Here is a 17,204-nt window from a genome sequence, read left to right on the forward strand (position 1 = left end):
CACTAAATATGAGGCCCACAAAGGAAACTTAACCTATGGGGGCACGTAGTTGTGGGACTTTAAGGGTGACTGACCCTAGTCCAACTCAATATTAAGCCTACTCCCATCTAGAGTGTGTAAATTACAACATAACTGAAGTAAATTGATAGCTTAATATTTTGACATGCTAACTAAAAATGCAACATTAAGTACTGATAATGAAACATTAGAAAACTGAGGCATGTATATCTGTTTATCTGTCCTAGCTAGTGTAATTCATGAACTAAAAGAACTACACAACTAGGGTTCTGAGTTTCATGCAAGAATCTATGCAAAAATGTTACTAAGAAATGATAATCTAATTAAGAACGTTACAACAACTAAATCATCATAATTATCTGAAATTCTAGAAACTTTAGGTCTAGATAATATGAAGGGAATCAAGAATCTAACTGAATTCTAGGGACCTTATGGGTGAAAGGAACCCACTAGTGAAATCCCACATACCCTATGACGAATTTCACGGAGAAATCTTTTGATCTCATGGATGGAATTGAAGAAAACCTTCCTGCTGTTCTAGAGGATGCTAACACCTGAATTCTTCTTTTTTTGCTCTAGTTTTGGTGAAAATAGGTGAATGATCGATTAGGGTAATTTCTGATTAAGTTTCTAGGTTCAAACTGACTAAAACTACATAGTTTAGGGGTTAAACGGCGTAGTTTAGGTTTCTAACGCATAGGGGGAAAGACCAAAATGACCCCACTTAAAATCTGACGAGGGCTGACCACGGGCCCTATGACTGACCGTCACAGGGACCATAGACCGTCAAGTTGGTCGTGGTCCTTGGCCAGTATATGCTGGTTTCTACATGGTCCAACCATGAACACTACCACGGCCCATGTGAAGGATCACGGACCATGAAGGTCGGGGTGGTTCTTCTCTTGGACTGGGGTATGTTGGCTCAGGTCTAAAGACCCTCCCACGACCCTTCATCAGGACCACAACACGAGCCTTCCCATGACTTGTGGGGTGGTCCACGGCCCGTGAAGGCTCCCGTGGTCCACCTTTTTTAGTTGGGTATGAACCATGGACAGGTCGATGGACCATGGTTCCTTTCACGGTCCGTGAACTCTATCGTGGTTCACATGCTTCTACTGGTTTTCTGCTAAAAAATCTAAGTTTGCTTTCCGAGGTGTTACAATATCTCCCCCTTGGGAACATTAATCCTCGAATAAAGCGTAAACTAACTGAGTATGGAGGGACAGAGTTGCAAACCCTACCACTAAGTACTAGAAACTGAAATCTGACTGAACTAAGTTGCATGAACATGTAAATACGCTGAAAATGTAACTATAGCTGAAGTAACATGATACTAAGACTGAATTTAGGCAACAGTAACTGAAAGACTGGAGAGGAACTATTACATCATGTTGGAATGGAATATGAAGGGAAAGGTGAGGATACTTGGAATTCATGGCTACTTCTGCTTCCATAGTAGCTCCCTCTACGGACTGACTCCTCCACAAAACCTTCACTGAAGCGACTTCTTTGTTTCTCAACCTTCGAACCTGACGATCAAGAATCTCAACTAGCACCTCTTCATAAGTGAGACTATCCTTCACAACGACACTTTCTAATGGTACAATAGATGTTGGATCACCTACACATTTCTTCAACAAGGAAATGTGAATGACCGGATGGACTGCTGCTAGTTCTGCTAGCAACTCTAACTCATAAGCCACTTTACCAACCCTATTCAAATTCTTGTAAGGGCCTACATATCTATGACTGAGCCTCCCTTTCTTGAAAAATCTCATCACCCCTTCATAGGTGACACTTTCAGGAAAACACAATCATCAATTTGGAACTCCAAGACCCTTCTCCTTACATCTGCATAGGACTTCTAGCGACTCTGGGCTGTCTTAAGTCTATCTATGATGAGCTGAACTTTTTCCATAGCATCATGAACTGAATTTGTCCCTATCATGGCTGCTTCACCTACTTCAAACCAACCAACTGGAGATCTACACCTACGCTCATATAATGCCTCATAATGGGCCATCTGAATACTGGAATGGTAGCTATTATCGTAGGCAAAATCTATAAGAAGAAGGTGATCATCCCTACTACCCTTGAAGTTGATCACGCAAGCCCTCAACATGTTTTCTAAGGTCTGAATGGTATGCTCTGCCTGACCATCCGTTTGTGGATGACATGTTGTGCGGAGATTAACCTGAGTACCAAGACCTTTCTGAAATGACTTCTAGAAATGAGAGGTAAACTGAGCACCTCTATCTAAGATAATAGACAAAGGAAACCATGTAACTTGACTATCTCATTAATGTAAAGCTTGGTGTAATCTCTGCTGAATCTGTAGTCTTGACAGCCAAAAAGTGAGTGGACTTAGTAACTCTGTCCATTATCACCTAAATGGAGTTATGCTACCTGTGAGAATGAGATAAGCCCGCAATGAAGTACAGGTTTATCACTTCCCACTTCCAAGTAGGAATGTTAATCTCTTGAGTCACACTTCCTGGTTTCTAATGTTCTATCTTCACCTGCTGACAATTTGGAAACTTAGCTACAAAATGCGCTATATCCATTTTCATGCCATTCCACCAAAAGACTTCCCACAGATTACGGTACATCTTGATGGCACCTGGATGAATACAATACCCAGAGTTATGGGCTTCTGTAAGGATCTGCTGTCCCAAATCACCCACCTTAGGAATACATAAACGACCCTAACAATGAATCACACTATCTCCCCCTTGGGAGAAGACCTCAACTTTCTGCTGATGAACTGCACCCTTCAATTGTAGCAATATAGGATCACCGTCTTGTTTCTCCTCAACCACTTCTACCAATGAAGATTCTGACCCATTCTGGATTGTTACACCACCATATGATATGCTCATAAGGCAAACTCCTATGCGAGCAAGCCGGTGAACATCCTCTGCTATTTTTTTCCTTTCTTCCTCAACATGCGCTACACTACCCATAGATAGTCCGCTAAGAGAATCGGCTACTACATTGGCCTTACTGAGATGGTAAAGCATATTAATATCACAATCCTTGAGGAATTCAAGCCATCTCCTCTGGCGAAGATTCAACTCTTTCTAGGTGAACACATACTGGAGGCTCTTATGGTCTGTGAACACATCTGTGTGAATACCATACAAGTAATGTCTCCAAATCTTTAGGGGAAATACTACGGCAGCAAACTCGAGGTCATGAGTCAAATAGTTCTTCTCATACACCTTAAGTTGTGTAGAAGCATAAGCTATAACCTTACCTCGTTGCATCAACACACAACCAAGGCCAACTCTGGATGCATCACAATAGATCACATAACAGCCTGAACCCTCTAATAGAGTCAAAATAGGAGTTTTAGTCAACCTAGTTTTCAGTTCTAAGAAGCTCTTCTCACAATCATCTAACCACTGGAACTTAACCTTTTTTTGAGTCAAATTAGTCAATGGAGAAGCTATTGATGAAAATCCTTCCACAAATCTTCTGTAATAACCCGCTAAACCCAAGAAACTTCTGATATATGTAGGAGAGGTAGGTCTGGGCCATTGTTTCTCTGCTTCGATTTTCTGAGAATCCACTTGGATCCCTTCACTAGACACAATATGCCCAAGGAAAGAAACTGAATGCAACCAAAACTCACATTTTTTAAACTTAGCTAATTGAGAGTTTGCAGGACAACCCTTAAATGAGTTGCATGTTCTTCCTCATGATAATCGGATCTGAGGTCTATTTTTGAAAAATGACTAGCTCCCTCAAGTTTGTCAAACAAGTCATCAATCCTGGGAATATGATACTTATTCTTGATTGTGACTTTGTTCAACTGCCGATAATCAATGCACATCCTGAGAGAACCATCTTTCTTTTTCAAGAACCACACTGGAGCACCCCATGGGGAAATACTAGGTCTAATGAAGCCCTTATCTAGAAGGCCTTCCAACTGCTCCTTCAATTCCTTAAGCTTAGTTGGAGCCATTCTGTAAGGAGGAATAGGCTGGGTATCTGTAATGGATCAATTTTGTACTTGATTTCCCTTTCGGGAGGAACTTTAGGAAGATCTTATGAAAACACTTGTGGGAACTCATTTACTACTGGAACTGACTCAAGAGTTGGGTTACGGAGCTTGAATCCTTAACCCGAACTAGATGATAGAGATACCCCTTTAGAGATCATATTTCTGCGGCTTTAAGGTAGGAAATGAATCGACCCATAGGCACTGAGCTACTACCCTTCTATTCAATGATTAGCTCGTCTGGAAACTACAAACGAACGATCCTAGTTCTACAATCGACTGAGGCATAACAGGAATGTACCCAATCCATGCCTAGAATGATATCAAAGTCTACCATTTTTAACTATAAAAGATCTGTTGAGGTGACTTTTTGAGAGACTGTGGCAGGGCAATTTCTATATACGTTTCTAGCTATAATTGGGTCACTACTCACAAGGAAAATAGTTTAGACTTTACTTTAACAAATAGTTATATTCAATTAGTCAAATTACTTCCAGAAACAAATAAAGGGGTTTTTATTTTGTGAAACAAATTGTAAGAATTCAATAAGTAATCAGTAATCAAAAGTCAACTTTGGGTTGTTATCAAGATGAGAGAAATAACTAGGGCATATGTGTTCCCCACAAGCTCATAACGCAGTAATCCTAGTAATAGCAATCGTTTCCTAGTGTACTACATGCAAAGTGATAAGCTAGGTATCTCTAAATCCTTGGTCCGGCATCTAGGGAATTTCACCCCGCACCTTGGTCTGACTATGTGTGTATAATTTACTAACCCTTACCTTTACCTCATATTAGACATCATAATCGATCTTTGGCTTAGGTATTACTTTGCACCAATCGACACTAGCCTATTAGATAGTATCACACTAAATCTATGTTGATAATTATTTTCTTGTTGATTACCTCCTTGGTCCGGCAAGTAGAAGCAAAGTGAGTTCTAACGCGTGCACTCATTCAAAAGACTTCTAAACGAAAGAATTATCAATGCATGCAAAACACTATTCAACAATTGCTTATTTACTTTTCATACTTTGTTAATCGCTTATGGTTCCCACAACCATAGTTGTGGGGTTTAGTTACCCATAATCATATGAACACAATTCATTGTTTTAGATGAAAGAATTATGAACTTACGTAAGAAGAATAATAAACCCAAAAATTCAACTTGAATTGCAACACCAAAATCTTCAAAACGAACTTAAGAAATCAATAATTGCTAGGTTTGCAAGAATAATCTCCCAAGTCACAAAATAGAACTAAATTAATAATGTCTAACCCAAAAATGGAGGTTTACATGCTCTATTTATAGAAAACGAGTCCTAAATTAAAAGAGAAACAAAATAAGGAAAGTTTGTTCAGGCACGCGTCTTCATTCCATGAGACTGACTCATGGATCGTCAATGGATCTACAGTCCGTGATTCCCTTCCGTCTGCCAGAACATAGAAAATATTTCAGCTTCCAAAAATTAGCTTTTTTGAAGCAAACGACGAAAATGCAGTACGGACTGTAGATCAATCTACCGTCTGTGAATCCCTCTCCGTAGCTCCATACTTAGAATCTTCAAAAATCAAGTACTAGAACCCTCACAGTATCAATCTACGGATTAACAGTATGGTCCGTAGATCAATCTACGGACCGTCAATGGTCACCGTGGTTCCACAGTTGCGCAGATTTCCCTGATTTTCCTTCCATTCCTTGCCTGTTGATCTACGACCACCATCTACGGAGCGTCAATGGACCTACGGTCCGTAGATCACCTCCGTAGATGCCTTTTTCTACATTTCTTTCAACTGTCTCTTTACTTCCGCGCCTGAACATCTTTCCTGCAAAATATGATAAAAACACATAAAAAACCAATACAAAAAGTCCCTAGACACACATAACTTGTAAGTGAAAGGTATTAGAAATACCATAAACTCATTGTATATCAACACCCTTAACTTAAATTCTTTGTTTGTCCTCAAGCGACGCACCAAGACTCTAAATGACACTTGTATAGAAACACATATTTCAAGCACAAGCAATCACGTGTCTCTCTATCCCACTCACTTTCCGAGTGCAAAATTGTTCTTTTAGACTCGACAAACTAATTCATGTGGATCAAACCATGACAACGATCGACCAACCAACACACAACATACACTGTTTTACTATCACTAAAATACTAACTTTCCGACAATGCAACTAGTGCCCTTACTTCAAACGAAATCCATTTTCTTTCACACAATGACTATGACTTTGAGTACAAGGATTCATTTAACACTCACACTTAGAAATAACTTCAAGTACAGTTAGTGCTCAATACCATAGGGTTGCCCTTATTTTCACTGCTTAGACTCTCCAAACTAGACTCTAGGATCACTATAGGACTTTCTTGGCTTGTAACGTAGGCTTAGGGTTAGGTGTGGTACATTTGGGTACTTCTTAGTGACTTTCTACCCTCCTTGACATTACACTAGGTTTTCAACCTCTTTCTACCCTATTTTTGTCATCCTACCGTTTTACCTTCTTTCCCTTGATTTTCTTCAACCATGGATGTGACTTTAGACTTTATAGATCTTTTTGTTTTTCACTTTTATCTCCTTCTTGCGTTTTATTCTTTCTCTTTAGCTTTCAACAAGTCACATCCATTCCTCTCTTTTCTTTCTTCTTTTTTTCACATCAAACTCTTTTCATACCCATTTTGTTCGGTTTCCTCTTTCATAGCCACCCTCAACTTATGGATTTTCCATTGGTTGAGGTACACAATGCCCGATATCGGGTCATGGCCAACATTGAAGTTACTTTTTACATTAGCCACCCTCAACTTAAGCTTTTGGCCTAAGTCGAGGTGCACATGTCCAAGGAGGGACCGGGGCCAACATAGTAGATTATGGGAAGGTGAGTTCGGGGTTTAGAAAGAAATTGTCTAATTTTAGGCTCAAAACATTTGGATCAAAGGGAGCATTTATTTCATTTGGTTGGATCTTTTATTTAGGCAATTTGTGGACTTATCAGAACAAGGGCCTATGATCACCTCCTAGCCTCTAGAGTGAATTTACCTAGCAGGAATAACTGGGTAAGTTCTAGTTGTGCACAAAAACTGCTTGAACAATCAACTATTCTTACACACTCTTGGCACATAGTTTCATTATCAGATTATCAGATTACCCAGTTCAAGTTTCAGCTTAAGTCATGCCATCAAGTTGATTCATTATCATGTCATACTCAGAGCCAACACATTCCACTTATCTTAGCCTACAAATTCTAGCACATATAAAAAATTTGGACGGGTGTCAATTGTTTTTATAAGCCATCATGCTTCATTCTTTTCATGCTTCTATACATACGATCCTAACACATGTCGGTTCAAGAAAAATTAAACAGTCTATTGGGGAAAAAGAACACAGGCAAGAAAACCCAAGAGAGGATTTATGAGTTGGTGTTACTCAAAATTTACCCTATCACACACAATCCATTTACCCCACCTCCAACAAAAATAGATTCGATTGTCCCCAATGCATACAAATACAGTGAAAGATAATGGATTGGGTGAAGAAAACCTATGGCGCATAGCGCCGAAGAAGCATCAACAAGCGGGTGGGTCCAATTTCCCGGAGCCCGCTAGAACCATACTTGGGTCACCCTCAGTAGTGGCCACATCATCCATCATAGCACCCTCAGTAGTGCTCTCGTCACTCTAACCGCACCATCAGTGGTGCTCACAGTGTCTCTTACGACAGGCGAGACTTCTACAACTTGGGAAGAACATGATGCCCCTGCAATACTCTCACGCACCCTCTGTTGGCGCAACACTTCATCTAAAATCAAAGCCTTCCTAGCCTCCTTCTCCTGCCTATGCTGTCTCTTTTGTGCTTTTTCCTTCTCAGTGTGACTAGAACAGTGCCTCTTACCTTTGGTATATGTAGGCTCAGACCCTTCCTCGGAGGTCCCACTGAATAAAGCATCCAGTACCGTATCATCAGCCAACGCAGTAGGTGCAGCCTGAGGCTCAACTGTAGGGGTGGCAAGAATGGCATCAACGTTGGCCCGCAGACTGGCTAACTGAACTGTAAAGAGGATAGATCCATGGTCGGGGTTGGTCGCTTAAGGACTCTCAATTCAAAGGCATCGAGACACATATTAACAGCCTGGATCTTTTGGTCCATCATGCCCTCCATCCTTTCCTCCATTCTGGCCTCAGACTCAGCTATCGACTTTTGTATCCAAGGTTGGATGTGATGCAACAGTGTGCCCATCTAAGCCTCTAATTGTTGTACTCTAGCCAACGGGACAACAATAGCTCCTAATGGTGGTGTGGACCGGGATAATCTAGGAGCCCTACTAGCAGCCTGGGAAGAGGAGGCCGGGACAGTATCAGTGTGATCGGGTATAATAGGGTAACCGCTCTGTGCCTATCCCACCGTGTCTGCAGGATCTGCACCCAAGGGAGGTACCTCAACCTGGGGCTCTCTGTGAGGTGCCGCCATATTTGCCTCATCTCAAATGGGGCCTATATCCAAAGTCCCTATAGGGTGGATCAACCTATGACAATGCCATATCGGCACTCCAGAGTCCCTGCACAATTGGAAAATCAAACATGGAAAGGGGTAAGTAGTGGAAGTCTTGAATGACCTCTCGTAAATCTCCGCCAGCAGCATGCGGGCAACGTCAATCTTCAATCCTGCGGCCAATGCTGCAACCATGAACGCACTGTCCCATGTGAGTTCGTTGTCAGCTTCTGTAAGCGACACCCTGTTATGCACTAACAACCAGAAGAACTTGGCCACAAAATTTAATGTGGCTTTTCGGATACCCAACCATGGTGTGGCGACCCACTCCGCTTAGCTAACCATAGTATAATAGCCTCTCGCTGCTTAGCATTCCTCTAGAAAGCGCAGCCTCGCACGATGTCCCATCTGTAATCAAACTCCGCTTTGTTTAGTAACCAAGAGTGACCCATTGTAGGACCATACAGAAAGCGACTGATGGTGGCATATGATATGTCTACCGGACAACCTCGGGCCATAGTGGAAGTGAGAGGGTCCTGAGCTATAGGCTTTGACCGCTTGGAGATCGAACCACGGAGAGTGGCGGCATATGAGGTGTAGAACTCCCGTACAATCTCCTCACTATAAGTACCTAAGTGTCGAGCCATCCAGTCACACTTGTGAAGGTTAAAAAGCCGGTGGATGTCGGGGACAGTGTGCAAGCTCTATGTGAGGACTCTGCGCTCCTCCGTAATAAGTCGGGCCATCTTCTCTTTGTCATTAATCATCTTGGCATCCCGATAGATTTTCCATTAGCCCTCAACACACCATCTGTTTGGCTCGCCGACCACTGGAGTAGGGTCCTCATTCCTTGGTACGGGTACTGACTCTGAGCTAGTGGCCTCATCAGATGAGGCTACTTGTTCATTCTGGCTGGACCCTGTGGCTGACTTGGCATTGGACTCCGAAGCATGGGCAGACTCGGACCCTGAAGCATGGCTAGACTCAGAACTCGAAGCATGGTCAGACTCGAAGCAAGACGTAGACCCAGTAGCTGAACTGTAAGTAGCCCCAGTTAGTGACCCGATCAGTGTGTGCTCCTTATCAGACTAGGAGACAGTGACTACGTCGGGCATCACCTTTCGGGGGGTGCCTCTGGTGGCTAGGGGTGTAGTGGGAGAAGTCCTTATGTTGGGAGGAACGTATGTTGGATCTTTTTTTATGTTTCTGTCCTCATCGATTAACCTGAAGCTAGGAGCAACAGATTTTGACTTGCCCTGTTTTGAGTAGTTGACTAGCTTCTTGGGTGCCATCGTACCTGTGGAAGTGATATTAGTGCCAAAACTAACTATACACACACTCGAAAAAAATTTAGAACTAAAAATGAACAGAAACAAAGACCCAAAAAAAAATTGGACAGTTGCTACAGTGGTCATCCACGGAGGGGACCTACGATCCGTAGATTGATCTACGGACCGTTCGTCCACATCCATGGTTACACCCTTGGTGGAACTTTCAAGTGCATCCACCCACGAACCTAATTTACGGTCCGTAGATGGGGTATCGTGGATGTGGCCTGTGCCAGGTTTCAGCCCTTATTTATTTTTCAAGCCGACATATTAGACCATTATCAACAATACCCTAGTCTAACCATGCATTTCAACATTTACTCATGCTAGTTTGTCCTTCTCAGGATTCCGATTAATCATGTTAACAAGTTCTTAAGACAAACTTTGGAACCCTAAGTCGAAACTTACATTTAGACTTATAATCACATATAACAAGGCAACACAATCACTATCTATCGTTCCAAAGGTATTGTAACTTCCAATTTTATCATGCAATTTCATCTAACAATTACCCAAGGTCAAGACCCAATCACTAACTTTCTATAATCTATCAATGAATCAAAATTCAAAGTGAGGAGAAAGTCTATTACCTTAGAGCAATGGGAATGGGTTAATTGTGTGATGACAAATGCTTTCAAGGCCAAAAACCACCTCTTCGTTACGAATCCAAACACCGGACCCTTTTGTGGAATATGGAATGAGTAGTATTCGGAATGGAAAGGAATCCTGGGAATTATGGAGGAATGCAAGGGATTATTTTATGGTGGAGTTATGGAGTGATTTAGGGAAGTTAAAGTGTTTGAAACGGTTAAAGAGTGAGTGGAGGGAAGTGGAAATGATTTCAAATTAGGGGAATTTTAAATAAGGGGGTCTGGGTCGGGTCAGACAGAATTATGGTTTTGGACCCATGAGACCCCGTCTACGATCCGTGAGTCGATTTACGGTCCGTAGATTGGGACCGTAGATCACTCTTATACTTGGAAAAGTTTAGGGGCTTATGTGGGATCTACGGACACCATCCACAGTCCATGGATAGATCGAGGGACCATCGATGGGGTCCGTAAACCTCTGCACCAAACCATTTTTTGCAAAAATTTTATAGCGTACCTGCACATGTAGTAACCATTAAGCTATTCTTTTTTTTTAACATTTTCTGGACACTTTTTAGACACGAACCCCATGCTAATGCTAGCCAACACTAAAAAAAACTAAAACATTTATCTAAATTAATACAGACACTACTAGATAGAAAACAAAAACCTATCATTGGCTAGATTCTACATCTTGGGTTGCCTCCCAAGTGGCGCTTGATTTAACGTCGCGGCACGACACAGGCCTCTTGATTACTCACACTTCAATAAGATGATAGGCCTCCACAACCTCTTACGCACTTTCTGCGTTTCCCAAACATATCTTGATCCTTTGCCCGTTAACCGTGAACCTTGTTCCGTCACTATTCTCAAGCTCAACCCCTCCATGGGGAAGCACTTTTGTGAGCAAAAATGGCCCAGTCCATTTGGATTTGAGTTTGCTCGGAAACAAGCGCAACCTAGAGTTAAATAGAAGCACAAGATCACCCACAACAAATTCCCGCTTTTCAATTCTTTGATCACGATGCCTCTTCATCTTCTCTTTGTACAAGGCTGAACTTTCATATGATTTTAGGTAAAACTCATCAAGCATATTCAAGTCATTTATTCTTTGATTAGATGTGGCGCCCCAATCTAAATTAGCTTCTTCATCGCCCACAAAGCCTTATGCTCTAGCTCTACCGGTAAATGGCAAGATTTCCCATATACGTGTTGGTAAGGAGAAATACCTATGGGAGCCTTGTATGCAGTGCGATAGGCCCACAGAGCATCATCAACCTTCCTTGACCAATCCGTTCTATTAACATTCACAGTCTTCACCAAAATGGGTTTGATCTCTCTGTTGGACACTTCAACTTGCCCACTAATCTGCGGATGGTAAGGAGTGGCTACATTGTGACGGACACCATATTTCTCAAGTAGCGTTTTGAACAACTTATTACAAAAGTGGGAACCTCCATCGCTGATAATCTCCCTCGGTGTACCAAATCTGGAGAAGATATTCTCTTTCAAGAATGCGGTGACACTTTTACCTTCATTGTTGGGGAGCGCAACTGCTTCCACCCATTTCGACAACCGCAACAAGAATATATTTCATCCCATGTGAACTCACAAATGGACCCATAAAATCAATGCCCCATACATCAAACAACTCTATCACCGATATAGGATTCATAGGAAGCTCTTGCCTATTCGAAATCCCTCCTTCTCTTTGGCAACGATCACAAGACTTGGTGAAATCATGAGCATCTTGGTGGATAGTAAGCCAGTAGTACCCACACTGCAAAATCTTATGTTAAGTTCAAATACCACTGTGGTGCCCACCAACAGGCGATGAATTACATGCTTCAAGTACACTCAACATCTCAATCTCGGGCACACAGCAACGAATAATTCCATCAGCACAACTACGATACAACTAAGGCTCATCCCAAAAGAATTTCTTCACATCATGCATAAAATTTTTCCTTTGGTGAATAGACAAATCTGGGGGCACTATATCGCTTGCCAAATAATTAGCAAAGTTTGCGAACCAAGGAATCAGATCATGAGAAGCAGCCAATACATGTTCGTCTGGAAAAGCATCATTAATTTCAGCCCCATCACCAAGCTTTAGCATAGCCTCTTCCTCCAATCTGGACAAGTGATCGGCAACTTGATTTTCGGTCCCCTTTCTATCTTTTACCATAAAAACAAACTCTTGCAGCAACAATACTCATCTAATCAGCCTCGGTTTTGCATCCTTTTTCGCCATCAAATACCTCAATGCAAAATGGTCAGTATGCACTATGACCTTAGTACCAAGCAGGTAGGATCGAAATTTTTCGAATGCAAAAACCACTGCAAGAAGCTCTTGTTCAGTCAAAGTATAATTCTTCTAGGCCACATTTAGAGCTTTGCTAGCATAGTAAATAGGATGGAGAATTTTCTCTGCCTCTGTCCCAATACTACACCAAGCCCACTCCACTCGCATCGCACATTACCTCAAACGGTTGTCCCCAATCCGGTGAAATAATGATAGGTGCAGTAACCAACTTCTCCTTCAACTCTCCAAATGCTCTCAGACAAGCATCATCAAAATCAAACTTATACTCCTTTTCGAGTAGTTTGCACAATGGATGTGCAATTTTAGAGAAATCTTTGATGAACCTCCTATAGAAACCTACATCCTAAGAAAACTTCGAACACCTTTTACAGAGATAGGTGGTGGAAGCTTTTCAATTACCTCAACTTTTCTTTATCTACCTCAATCCCTTCTCAGAAATTCGATGACCTAGAACTATCCCTTCCTTCACCATAAAGTGGCACTTCTCCCAATTCAGTACCAGATTGCAATCTTCACATCTTTTCAGTACCTCAGCCAAATGATTCAGACATCGATCAAAAGAGTCACCTACCACAGAGAAACCATCCATAAATACCTCAATAGTGTCCTCCACCATATCAGAGAATATTTACATCATACAACGCTGGAAGGTCGCTGGAGCATTGCACAACCCAAAGGGCATCCTTTGAAGGCGAAAGTCCATAAGGGCAAGTGAATGTGGTCTTCTCTTGGTCCTCCGGAGCTATAGAAATCTGATTGTAGACCGAATAACCATCAAGAAAACAATACCAACCCTTACCAGTAAGCTATCTAACATCTGATCCATAAATGGCATAGGGAAATGGTCATTTTCTGTCCAAGCATTTAGGTTCCGTAGTCCATGCAGATTTCCATCCAGTCACGGCCGCATCAAACAAGCTCATTTCTCTCATTAGGCACCACAGTAATCCCACCTTTCTTGGGCAACATTGAACAGGCATACCCAACTACTATCTGCAATGGGATAGATAACTCCAGCATCCAACCACTTGATGATCTCCTTTTTAACTACTTCTTGTATAGGTGGATTTAATCTTCTTTGGTGCTCAATACTAGGTTTGTGATCTGGCATGAGTTGGATTTTGTGGGAACAAATACTAGGAGGATCCAATAATATCTGCAATAGTCCACCCAATAGCTCGCTTGAACCTCTTTAACACAGTCATCAAGCACTCTACTTGTCTCGCATTTAGATTGCCACAATGATGACCGGCAAAGTGTTATCTCTGCCCAAGAATACATACCTCAAATGTGGTGGTAGAGCCTTAAGCTCTAATTTGGTGCTTCCACATAGATGGTCTCGCTGGTGGAGACTCACGATTCTTTATGTCTAATTCATACTTCTTTTGTTTTGACGATATTCACACCTATCTAGTGCAACTACCAACTCATCGTACTCTTCAATACATCACTATCGAAATTCATCATAACTGCTGCTAGTTCCTCAACACCAAGTGCTCTTCAATTTGCACTTTTGTTCCACTCCAACTCTGTAAGTTATAGCAGATACCGTTTGGAGCTCACCACTCTGCTTCATGGACCTACAAATATTGAAGGTTGCTTCTTCGTTGTTCAGTCTGAACTTCATATGTCCCTTCTCCATATCAACTAATGCACGACCTTGGCAAGGAATTGTCTCCCAAGGATGATGGGAAATCAAAATCAACCTCACAGTCAGAATCACAAAATTCACTGGAAAAATGAACGACTCCACTATTCCTAACACATCATGGAGTACACAATGGGTCTTTTCACGGTCGATCACCATAAGTAACCGCACGTAGTAGGCTTTGGATCCCCTAGACCTAACCTCTTATAAATAGACAATGGCATGAGGTTGATGCTAGCACCAAGATCACACAATGCCTTAGCAAAGTGTAAAAACCCTATAGTACATGGGATGGTGAAAGCACTAGGGTCTTTCTTCTTCTGCAGAAGAGATCTTGTAGCAATAGCGCTACAATGCTGCAATCTATCATCATCTTCAAAACTCACAGACCTTTCTTTGTCACCATATATTTCATAGACTTCGCATACCCAGGCATTTTCTCCAAAGCCTCTATCAAAGGATCATTGATGGAAACTGCTTCAACATAGTAATAAACCTGCGATATATATCATCTTCAGTCTTCTTCACTAACCTCTGTGGAAGAAGTGGTGGAGGTCTAGGTATAGGGACCACGTTCTGAGATATCTCCACTTATTTCTCTGTTGTATTCTCAGATTCTTCCCTAACCTCTACCACATCATCTTCTTTTCTAATCTCAACATCCACCACAGATGGCATAGGTGGATCTATGGTTTGCTTACCCCATCGAGTAGTAACTGCCATACAATGACCATCATTATTTGGATTCTGGATGGTGTTGCTAGGAAGAGTGCCAGATTGACGTGGGTTCACTGTAGTAGACAACTGAGTCATCTGCTGCTCTAGATGCTTTATTGACACTGCATGGGCATCAACCTTTTGACCAATACCAGACAAATCATTTCTCATCTCCTTCACATTCTCATTTGTTGCATCAAACCTTCTCATCATTTTATGCATCATATCTTCAATACGCGCCATATTGCCTCCAACTTCCCTCGTACCAGATTCTTGATTTTGAGGGGAAACATAATGTCCAACCCGATTGTTTCTGTTGCCATAGTTGTTTTGGTTGTAGTTGTTGTCGCAATTGAACTTCCCATCTCGGACATATTGACCCTCTCGGTTCTAATTGCCATAATTCGGACCTTGGTTTCCTTGACCTTGGCACCAATTTTCTGTGTTGGATCCTTGGGCGTTTGGTCGGAAACCCCCCGTCTGATCATTCACTGCATAAGCATCCTCTTCATAGTAACACTCTCCAACTGGTGGTGGCGTTCTAGTCAAGTAATTCACAGCATTTACCTTCTCTGCACCTCCGCTCATATGCTTCAATACCAACCCCAACTCGATCCTCATCTGAGCCATCTCCTCACGAATCTCCTCTGCAGACTGGTTGTTCGTAGCATGAACTACAAATGTGTTTCTCCCAGTATCCGACCTCCTATTCTTGCGAGAGATTTTCTCCAATTTTTCTGCATTCTGCGCATATGTGCACTCATCATATGATCCTCCAGCAATAGTATCAAGCATTACTTTATTGCTGTCATCCTGACCTCGATAGAAATATTTCTTCAGCGACTCATCATCAATACGGTGATTCGGAACACCTCTTACAAATGCAGTGAATCTGTCCCAAGAGCTACTCACAGACTCTCCAGGTAATGCTACAAAATTATTGACCCTATCTTTGTGATTGATCTTCTTGGACACTGGATAATATCTTGCTAAGAACACATTCGTTAGTTGGTCCCATGTATATATTGAGTTATAAGGAAGCTCAGTGAACCATATAGCAGCATCGCTTGTCAGTGATAGAGGGAACACTCGCAACCCCGATGACATCCATACCAAGTCTGGTTGACCCACACAGCTCTTGCAAACCTCCCTTAGCTTGGTTATGTGAGCATGTGGATCTTCCGATGGTGAACCCGAGAATAAGCCCCTCGCTGTAAGCATCTGCATCAAGTTGTTGGTCATTACAAAAAGTGTTCCCAGAGGCAAAGAGGGTTGGACAAGAGGTCCATCTGAGTCAGTAATGTTTACATTACCCGTATAGTTGTCATGCGGTCGAGGGCCTGGTGGGCCATGCACCCTCACTACATCTCCCAATTGATTTTCAGCTAGAACCTGGTTGTCTCCCCCAACCACCCTCGAGGGTTGCAACTCAACTTCATCACCTAGGTTGCCTCCGATAGGATTAACTTGAACTCCTTGATTGTTTATTATTCGCAAAGTTCGGTTCAACACTGGGTCGTAAAGAGTAATGGTTCACCCTGGCTCTGTGTACTTGGCATACACCAGAGTCAAAACCTGAGAGAGACAAAAACAAAAAAGTAAAATTAGAAAATATTTGACTAACGTTCAATAATGTAGTTAAAAATAAATCTAAAAGCCAAAATTCCCCAGCAGCGGTGCCAAAATTTGATACGCACAAATTACACCTCCCTAAAGAAAGCATAAGCGATCGTTATCAAGTAAAGAAACCCAACTTGTAGGTTGGGGTTGATCTCAAGAGTAAAATGGTTTAGACTTTTCTTTAACCAACAATTATATTCAATTAGTCAAATTACTTCCAGAAACAATAAAAGGGGGGTTTTTTTTGTGAAACAAATTGTAAGAATTCAATAAGTAATCAGTAATCAAAAGTCAATTTGGTTGTTATCAAGATGAGAAAAAAACTAGGTATACGTGTTCCCCACAAGCTCATAACGCAGTAATCCTAGTAATAGCAATCCTTTCCTAGTGTATTACATGCAAAGTGATAAGTTAGGTATCTCTAAATCCTTGGTCCGGCATCTAGAGAATTTCACCCCGCA

The sequence above is a fragment of the Solanum verrucosum genome, unplaced genomic scaffold (assembly GCF_900185275.1).
Source record: "Solanum verrucosum unplaced genomic scaffold, falcon-dt-bn FXZP01000107.1, whole genome shotgun sequence".
Taxonomy (NCBI): domain Eukaryota; kingdom Viridiplantae; phylum Streptophyta; class Magnoliopsida; order Solanales; family Solanaceae; genus Solanum; species Solanum verrucosum.